The following is a 10052-nucleotide window of genomic DNA, read 5'->3' on the forward strand; positions in this document are numbered from 1 at the left end:
AGATGTTAACCAGGGCAAATCTTTCTCAAGAACAACAACAAAAGAATATCTAGAATTAATAATAGTACAACTCCTCCACACTTTTTCTTTTCATTCAGTAACCATACTTCTTTGAAATACAGTTATTAGCCATATATCTGATGACATCAGAGGGCTATAACAGTTGAGATGATTTATAGACAGTTTTATATGTATAGACTATATATATTTACATATTTTTTCTATATTTGGATATACACATATTTATATTTTTTATAAATTTCACACCAAATTAACAACCCTTGCCTAAGTCTGGGTCACTACAGAGAAGTAACCTTGTTGAAATAAAGGGCTTATTCTAATTCCCACTAGTACTTGAGGTATTTATGCCAAAGTTAGAACTATTTATTTTCCATTAGGGTGCTTAGCAGTGTGATTCAAATTCATACAACTTAGAAGACTGAAGATTCTAAAGAAACTCAAAACAAGAACTTAGTTTACAGTGTCCTCAAGCTAGTAGTGTTTCAGGCCCCTGGCACAAGCAAACAAAAATCACGTCAAGGAACCCACCATAAACCCAGACTTCGAATTAGAAAACACACAAGGAAACAGCACTGTGAATACACACCAGCAGAAACAGCAGACGACACAATCAGACTCACAAAGCCTTTAAATACCGGGCTTACCATATTCAGAATATAAAATATATGTGACTTAAAATGTAGAGCAGGAAACTAAAAATGATCAAACAGAATTGAAAAAAAAAATTTAGTGAAGGAGTTTAACAGATTAGACACTGGCAAATAGATCTAAAGAAATTATCCATGTGCAGCAGAGAGAAACAGAGAAAAGATACGAAAGAGAGGTAAAGATTAATGTAGAAAAGTAACATTTGTGCAGTCAGATTTCCAGAAGGAGAGAATTGAAGGAAAAGGTCAAAGGCTATCTGTGGGTAATCAGAATTTTTTCAATTTATGAAAGACATCAATTCACAGTTAAAACAGTGCTCTTTCAGTCATATATGGACTCTGTGCCCAACAATAGCAGAATACGTTCTTTTCAGGTACACTGGAACACTTAAAATTTTCTATTTTAATGTGGGTATTTAGTTCATGTGTATTCATTGTAGTTAGTGATATGACTGGGTTACTGGATTTATTTCTGGTACCTTTTTTTTGTGTTCCCTTCCTATTCCTGCCTTCATTTTGGCTATTTTTTCTCATGCCATACTAGTGGGAAAGGGGGACAGAATACAAAATATCTTTCAAAAATCAGGGCTAAATACACTTGTCAGATAAACAAAAGCAGTTGGCTACCAGCAAGTCATTAAGAAACTCCTAAAGATATACTTCAGGCAAAAGAGAAATGATCCCAAATTTAAGGTCTGAAATACAAGAAGAAATAGCAAAGAAAGTGGTAAATATGTAAGTTAATTCTAAACAATAATAATAATGTCTTATGGGCTTGATTAAAATATATGACAATCATAGGCTATGTTAGGATGGATTTTTTTTAAATGTCAGGTGATAGACTTTATCAGAGGCACAACTAAAACAATACCAAGAGGTTGAAAGCAAATGGGAAAAATATCAGACAAATGTTAAATCTGGTGTAGCTATATTCATATCAGAAAAAAAAAACCCTGAAAAGCATTATTAGAGATAAATCTATCAAGAATATAGAACAATTCTAAACTGGTCTGCACCTGATAATGTACTCAAAATACACAAGGCAAAAATTGACAGAAGTACACAGAAATAGCAAATCTGCCATTATGCTGAGATATTTTAACAATAATTGGTGAGCAGACAAATCAGAAGCTTAACAATTTGACCTATTAGACATTTTTAGATCATTGCACCTTAATAGCTTTAAATACTTTTCAAGCACATGTGTTTATAAAAATTGATCACAAACCTGACCATAAAGCACAAATTTCTGAACAAATTTCAGCAGGACACAGAACATGTTCACTGATCACACTGCAGTGAAGTTAGAGACTAGTAACTGAAAGCTAATTAGAAAGACCCCATATGTTCAGAAATTAAAGCACAGCTCATACTCCTGGGTCAAAGGAAAAAAAATTGAAAGTGGACACTATGAATCAAAACTTGTGGGATGCAGCTAAAGTAGTAATTAGAGAAAAATAACATGTTGAAAAAGAAGAAAGGCTGAAATTTAGTGAAGTAAGCTTACTACGTGACTATATTAGAAAAATAATAAGTCTTAGGAAATAGAATGAAAGAGCTAAGATAAAAGCTGAAAGTAATAGAAATGATACAGTAGAGAGGATCCACAAAGTCAAACACTGGTTCTTTAAATGACGAATAAATCTCTCAAGAATTTTCTTTATAAGTGGAAGAAAAAACCTTAGTAATGAAAATGGGGATAACTATAGATGCTGCAAAGGTTAAAGTTTTTTTCCAAGAGGCTATTAGGAACAACTTCATGCCAAGAAATTTGAAAACTTATGAAATGAGCAAATTCCTCAAAACAATATTATTAAAATCATGGAAAGAGAAAAAGAAAAACAATAATAATCGTTAAAGAAACTGGATCCCTGTTTGAAAAATCTTCTCAGAAAGAAAGCAACAAGCCCAGAACATTTCTCAGGAGAGTTCTAAACCTTCAGAAAGCAAATAATTCTAATCTTATACAAATTATTCCAAAGCATAGAAAAGAACAAACTCCAACTCAGTTTCAAGAGATTAGAATAACAAAGGTTAATCTCAATCATGAAGACACATTTAAAAAACCCAAAACTAAATAGCAAACAAATCCAGCAATGAATAGGGAAGAAAAGATACCACCATCGAGTTGAGTTTATTCCAGGAATGCAAGGGTGGTTTAACAATGGAGTAAAAAAAATATATCACCACAAAGGATGCAGAAAAAAAAGGTTTGATAAAATTCCACAGTCATTTATAGTTAAAAGAAAGATACTAGCAAACTTGGAGAACCTCCCTTAACCTGATAAATGGCATTTCCAAAAATCTCTACAGCAAATGAATTATTTAACCATTTCCTTTATGATGGCAAGACCACAGTTTTTTTTTCCAAGTAATTTTATTAGGATTATAATGATTTATAACATGTGATTTCAGTTGTGCATTATTGTTTATCAATTCCTGTATACACTTCATCATGCTCACCCCATAGTCTAGTTTTTATCCATAACCATACATAGGTGCCCCTTTATCCCTTTTGCCCACCCTCTCAACGCCCTTCCCCTCTGGTAACCACTAATCTTTTCTCTTTATGCATATATTCATTATCTTCTACATATGAGTGAAATCATGCAGTATTTGTTTTTCTCTGTCTGGTTTATTTCTCTTAACATCATACTCTCAAGGTCCATCCATACTGTCGCAAATGGGATGATTTTGTCTTTTTTATGGCTGAGTAGTATTCCATTGTGTATATATACACCACATCTTCTTTATCCATTCATCTATAGGTGGACACTTGGGTTGCTTCCCCATCTTGGCTATTGTGAATAATGCTGCAGTAAACATAGGAGTACATAAAACTCTTTGGATCATTGATTTCAAGTTCTTTGGATAAATACCCAGTAGTGGGATAGCTGGATCATATGGTATTTCTATTTTCAGTTTTTTGAGAAATCTCCATACTGTTTTCCATAGTGGCTGCACCAGTTTGCATTCCCACCAGCAGTGTATTAGCGTTCCCTTTTCTCCACATCCTCTCCATGAATATACAATGGAGAAAGGAAAGTCTCTTCTATAAATGGTGTTGGGAAAACTGGACAGCTACATGCAAAGAATGAAAGTAGACCATTAGCTTGTACGATACACAAAAATTAACTCAAAATGGATTAAAGATTTAAATGTAAGACCTGAAACCATAAAACACCTAGAAGAAAATATAGGCAGTACACTCTGACATTGGTCTTAGCCACATCTCCAAATATATATATATTTGTCAAAGATTAATTGTCCATAGATGTGTGGTTTTATTTCTGGGCTTTCAATTCTGATCCATTGATCTGTTTGTCTGTTTTTGTGCCAGTATCGTGCTGTTTTGATTACTCTAGCTTTGTAGTATGCCTTGAAGTCAGGGATTGTGATGTCCCCAGCTTTGTTCTTTTTTCACAGGATTGCTTTATCTATTCAGGATCTTTTCTTGTTCCATACAAATTTTTGGATTCTTTGTTTTATTTCTGTGAGAATGTCATTGGGATTCTGATTGGGATTGCGTTGAATCTATAGATTGCTTTAGGTAGTATGGGCATTTTAACTATGTTTATTCTTCCAACCCATGAATGTGGAATATCTTTCCATTTCTTTATGTCTTCTTTCAATAATGTCTTATAGTTTTCAGTGTACAGAAATAAGATCACAATTTATTTTCATCATTATACTGGGGGCCCAGTCTGTGTAGTGTAGCAAGAAAAAGAAACATAAAAGCTATTAGGATTGGAAATTCTCAAGGATTGGAAATATCCTAAAATAATCTCCGTTGAATTACGTCCTCTCTTTGAATGTGAGCAGAACCTGAGACTTGCTTCTAGCAAATAGAATATGGCAAAGATGATGTTGTAGTCACTCTCTCGATTGGATTATGTTCTGTGGCAAAAGTGCTGGAATTAGTCAGTCTTGTGATTACATTACGTTATGTAAGGCTCCTCGTTAGCCAACTGGGTGAGTCTTCTACTGGCTTTGAGGAAGTAAACTGCCATGCTGTGAGAAGGCATGTGAATGGGCCACATGGCAAGGAACTAGAGCCACTAGGAGCTGAGAGCAAGCCCCGGTTGACAGCCAGCAACAAAATGGGTTCCTCAGTTCTACAGCCTCAAATAACTGAATTCCACTGATAGCCAGGTGACCTTGGAAGGAGACCCTACGCTCTAAAAAGGCCCACAGCCTGGCTGACACCTTGAGCTCAGTCCTGTGAGACCCTGAGGAGGAGACCCAGCCAAGTGACCCACAGAAACTGGGAGATAGTAAATGCACATCGTTTTAAGCCACTAAGTTTAAGGTAATTTGTTATGCACCAATAGATAACTAATACAGAAAGGAAGAAACAAAACTGTCATTATCAGAGAATCTATGATTACATAGAAAATAAAATAATTTATAAATTATAAGAATTAATAGGAGAATTTAGCAAGTTTGTAGTTGTATTTCTACATATTAGAAACAGATAAAATGTAATGTATAAGATACCATTATAGTGGCATCAAAAAATATAAATGAATAAAATCTTAATGATAAATATGTAAGATATTTATAAAAAATGTTTTAAAGCTTTAATGAAACATAGTAAGTGATAAAAAATATTTAAATAAGATGGATAAGTTCATTGGTAAGAAGACTCACTATCATAAAGATATTAATTTCTTCCAAATTTGTCTATTGCTTTAATGCAATTTCATTTAAAATCCCAAGAGGATTCTTCATGGAACTTCACAAATTTATGATAAAATTATAGAGGAAAGCAAAGAACCAAGAAGAGCCAAAATACTCTTGAAATATAAGACAAGGTGAGGCAAGGAAGTTGTCTTAACTTGTAAGCTATCAAGACATTATAAAGCTATAATAATCAAACAGCAGGATATTGCACACAGAGATAATTAAATTGACTGATGGAACAGAATAGGGAACACAGAAATACACCCATTAGTATATAGAAACCTGATACATGACAAAGTTGGCATGCAGATCAATGGGAAAAGAGTGGATATTCAATAAATGGTGTTAGGACAATTGGTTATCCATATGAAGGAAAAAAGTGGATTCTCTGCTTCACACTATACAAAAAATCCACTTCAACTGGATTTCAAACTTAGATCAGAAAGATAAAGTTTAAAACAAAAATATAGGGTAATATCTTCATGGCTCTGATGTAGACAAGGACTTACAATGTCCGAAGCACAACCTCTAAGGAAAAGATTAATAAATCTGATGACGTTAAAATTTAGAACTTTCACAGGCCAGCCCCATGGCCAGGTCGTTAAGTTGCTGCTAGCTGCTTTGGCGGCCCCGGGTTCATCAGTTCAGATCCTGGGTGCAGAGCTACACACCACTCATCAAGCCATGCTGTGGCGACACCCCACATAGAAGAACTAGAAGGACTTACAACTAAGATATACAACTACGCACTGGGGCTTTGGGGAGGAAAAAAAAAAAAGAGGAATATTGGCAACAGATCTTAACTCAGGGTCAATCTTCCTCACCAGAAAAACAAGTTTAAAAAAAGAAAAATTTTGACACCAGCCCCATGGCTGAGTGGTTAAGTTTGTGCACTCTGCTTCAGTGGCCTAGGGTTTTGCTGGTTCAAATCCTGGGCACAGACATGGCACTGTTCATCAAGCCACGCTGAGGAGGCATCCCACATGCCACAACTAGAAGGACCCACAACTAAAAAAAATATACAACTATGTACCGGGACACTTTGGGGAGAAAAAGGAAAAATAAAATCTTTTAAAAAAAATGGTGAAGGGGAGCAGAATTTAAAAAAAAAAGAAGGAAAAATTTAGAACTTTCAATCAAAAAAGAAAGCACTAAGAGTGAAAAGACAAGTGTCAAACATGGAGAAGATAAATGCTTCACTTATAATCACCAAATTATTTGTACTTAGACTAAAGAACTCCTAAAAATCAAATAGGAGAAAACAAACAACCCTAAAGAATATGGGCAAAAGACATAAACAGGCGTTTCATAGAAGAAGGAATATAAATGACTAATAAATATATGAAAGAATGTGAGGAAATGCAAACTAAAATCATATTGAGATAACATTTGTATACTCTTTAGATGGGTGAAAAATTAAAAGTTGGGCAATATCACTTATACATTGATGCTGTCAGGAGTGAAATTAAATTGGCAACCAGTTTTGGAATTACATAATATATATTATTTACATATATTATATAACATATAATTATAATGAAACATTTACTTACATTTTTATGTTTATATACAAATATATAATATAAACATACATAATTGTTTATATATATATAATTATGTAAGCTTGTGAACAATCAATTCTTCTCCTAGAGTATGTATCCAAAGAAACTTTTGCAGATAGGTGCTGGGAGACATGTACAAAAATGTTCAAAGTGGTGAAAATCAGAGGAGAAAGTGCCCATCACCTGGAGAACTGAAATAAATTGTAGTTTATTCACACAGTGGAACACCATACAGAAGTGAAAATGATTAAAATAGAGCTATACACATCAACATAAACGGATTTCATAGACAATATTGAGTGAAAAATAAGTTGTAGAAGAATGCATGCAATATACTACCATTTATATAAAGTTCAAAAACCAAATTTTGACTATTTTGCTTAGAGCAATAAACGTGCTTGCAAAGAAAAGCATGCGAATGATGAAGACAGCACTGTATTTCAGGGCAGCGAGGAGACAGCCCGATGGTTGAGGGACGCACAGAGCTTCAACTGTACTGACACTGAATTTCTCAAGTTGGATGGGAGGTTCACAGATGGTCATTTTATTATCATGCTTTAGAAATTATATTACAGACATTCCTTTGTATGTAACAACATTTCATAATGTTTTAAGGAATGGGTATATAACTGGAAGATACGCAGAGCTTAGCCATAGTTTTGAAAGATGATGATACCTCCACAGTTGAGACCATGATGTCAAAAACATCCTTTATTTGGCCATTTACTTGCTTGATTCTAAAGAATGTATTATCCTTAGGTTCTTGCCTTGTTGCTATTCTTAAAATGGCTCTAAAACTTGCTTGAGTAATCAGCTTTAAATTATGCAAATAAAGACAACAAAATCCTCTTAATCCTAAAGTTGCTTTTAAAATCCATGCATTTATACATGTATGCAAAGTGACTATTAAGTTAGAAAGATTTCATTTTAAATAACCAAGTCTTAAGGGGCTGAAGCAAACCTGCTTTCTGAAATATATTAATTCAAGGACTCAGCAATTTCTGAAAACACAATGATTTACTGTGCCTCTTAGTATCTCCTTGAACGTGAATATTAGTGATGGTGGCAGAGGGGAAAGTAGCTCATGCGAGGAAAAGCAAACAGCTGCTGGAATACGCTTGGGATTTAGAGCCTCTTTAAAAAGACCTGTTTAGCTGCAAAAGAAAGGAAGGACTAACGTTTTCCAAGACTTCGGTAGCATCTTTATGAAGAATAAAATATGGGTTCTCCCTTTGAATGTAGTACAGAATGTTAGACAACGCACAGACATGGTACCCGGCATTGCACGCCTAAGAGGGAGCATTTCCTATATCCGATAGTGGTTTGTCTTTACCAATTTTAACTGTGACAAATGTAATGTTTCTGTCTTGCTTTTAAAATGGAGATCAACAGCTGGTCTGAAATCGTTAGCTTTGTCTTCCCTACTGTTTACTGAACAGTTCAGAGGGCAAGGAAGCAAAGAGAAATGCTCTGAGAGCTTTTTTTTTGCTTGCCAGCTCCTGAACTCTTGACAGGTCTAGAGTGCTCTTCCTGTATTTTTCTCTCTTTTCTTCTGGTTTCTTGGCTTTGGAGTCAGAAACCGGTTCAAATCCGTGCTGTGGCAATGAGCTGTGATGGAGAGAACACAGGGTAATCACTCAGCGTCTGTTTTCCCCTTTGTAAATGACGGTTATAATTCCCATCTCATGGGATGTGAAGGCGTTAGAATTGAATGAGGCAGTGTACGTTACTGTGACTGGCACACACTAGGTGCTTCAAAAATACTGTCAGTTTTCTTTCTCTGTACTCTTCCCCAGGACCCCACTGTCAGGAAGGACATACAACGGGTCATTTTTTTTCACTACCCAATATTTATTTGGATGGCAGCTTGCTCCTTTTACAGTTTCACATCTAGTTACTATGACCTTCTATCGGTGAAACAGAATACTTAATTTTTATGCTGTATTTTCCTTATCCTCCAATATCCATAAACAGTCATTTCATCACTATTAACATCACTATTTAGTGGACTCTTGCTTTTGCAGGTGGAAATAGCCACGGGCAGATGTCAGTTTAGGAGCGTTTGCCCTCTGATGGTTCTGCTTCAGGCTCACTCCTATGGAGAAGAGGCCGTGTCTGTCCCAGTGAGCAGATGCCCGTAATGAATGTTTTTCTCTGTGGTCTGCCTTAATATCTCTGAGTGTCCCAAAGAAGCAGGATAAAAGTAGATCTTCCTGGATCAACAAAATGATAATGACCATCTATCACTCATTCGCTAATTTAAGCATTCACTGAGCTCTGCCATGTGCCTGGCCTGTACTAGACGCCAGAGTGTAAATGTACTGGTGAGGCACTCCCTGGCCTTGAGGCGTCAAATTGAATGTCACTTCCCCAGAAAAGCCTTCTCTTCCTGTTTGTTAAGTAGTTCCTCCCTTCCTATTGTCTAACACGGAACTCGGTTTCCTTCCCAGTGTTTCCTATCATGATCTCCTTAAAGGTGGGAGTTGTGTCAGCGTCTGTCACCTCTGTGAGGTCCTGTCTTTAACCGAGGCCCAAATGGGCATTCAATAAAACTGGTCGAGTGAGTAGAAGAATGGACGAATGAAACAGGCTTATGGGAAAGAGAAAGGTAAAGATTCCATTGCTATACGGTGTGACAAGAGCCAAGGCAGAGAAATGGGTTGGGCATATAAAAGACAAGCATTTAATCAGACTACGTGTCAGCTGACATTTTTACCTTCCTGCAGGAGACCTGTCTCAGGCCAGCACTGTGGGAATGGCTGGCTAGAATGAATTCTGTGGGGCAGAATTAGGAGGGCCATCTGCCCGCAAATAGAGAGAAGCTGCATTCTCCAAAATCAGCTTTGTTCATGATAAAATATTCTGGTCTCCATATGCCATACTCTCTCTCTCTTTTTTTTTTTTTGCTGAGGAAGTTATGCCCTGAGCCAACATCTGTTGCCAATCTTCCTCTTTTTGCATGTGAGCTGCTTCCACAATGTGGCCACTGACGAGCGGTGTAGGTCCGCACCCAGGAACCAAACCTGGGCTGCAGAAGCAGAGTGCGCTGAACTTAAACACTAGACCACCAGGGCTGGCCCTCCATATGCCAGACTCTTTATCGTTTATCACCTAAATGGTTCAGAACTTGGGATGGGAA

The sequence above is a fragment of the Equus quagga genome, unplaced genomic scaffold, assembly GCF_021613505.1.
Source record: "Equus quagga isolate Etosha38 unplaced genomic scaffold, UCLA_HA_Equagga_1.0 HiC_scaffold_70_RagTag, whole genome shotgun sequence".
Classification (NCBI taxonomy): domain Eukaryota; kingdom Metazoa; phylum Chordata; class Mammalia; order Perissodactyla; family Equidae; genus Equus; species Equus quagga.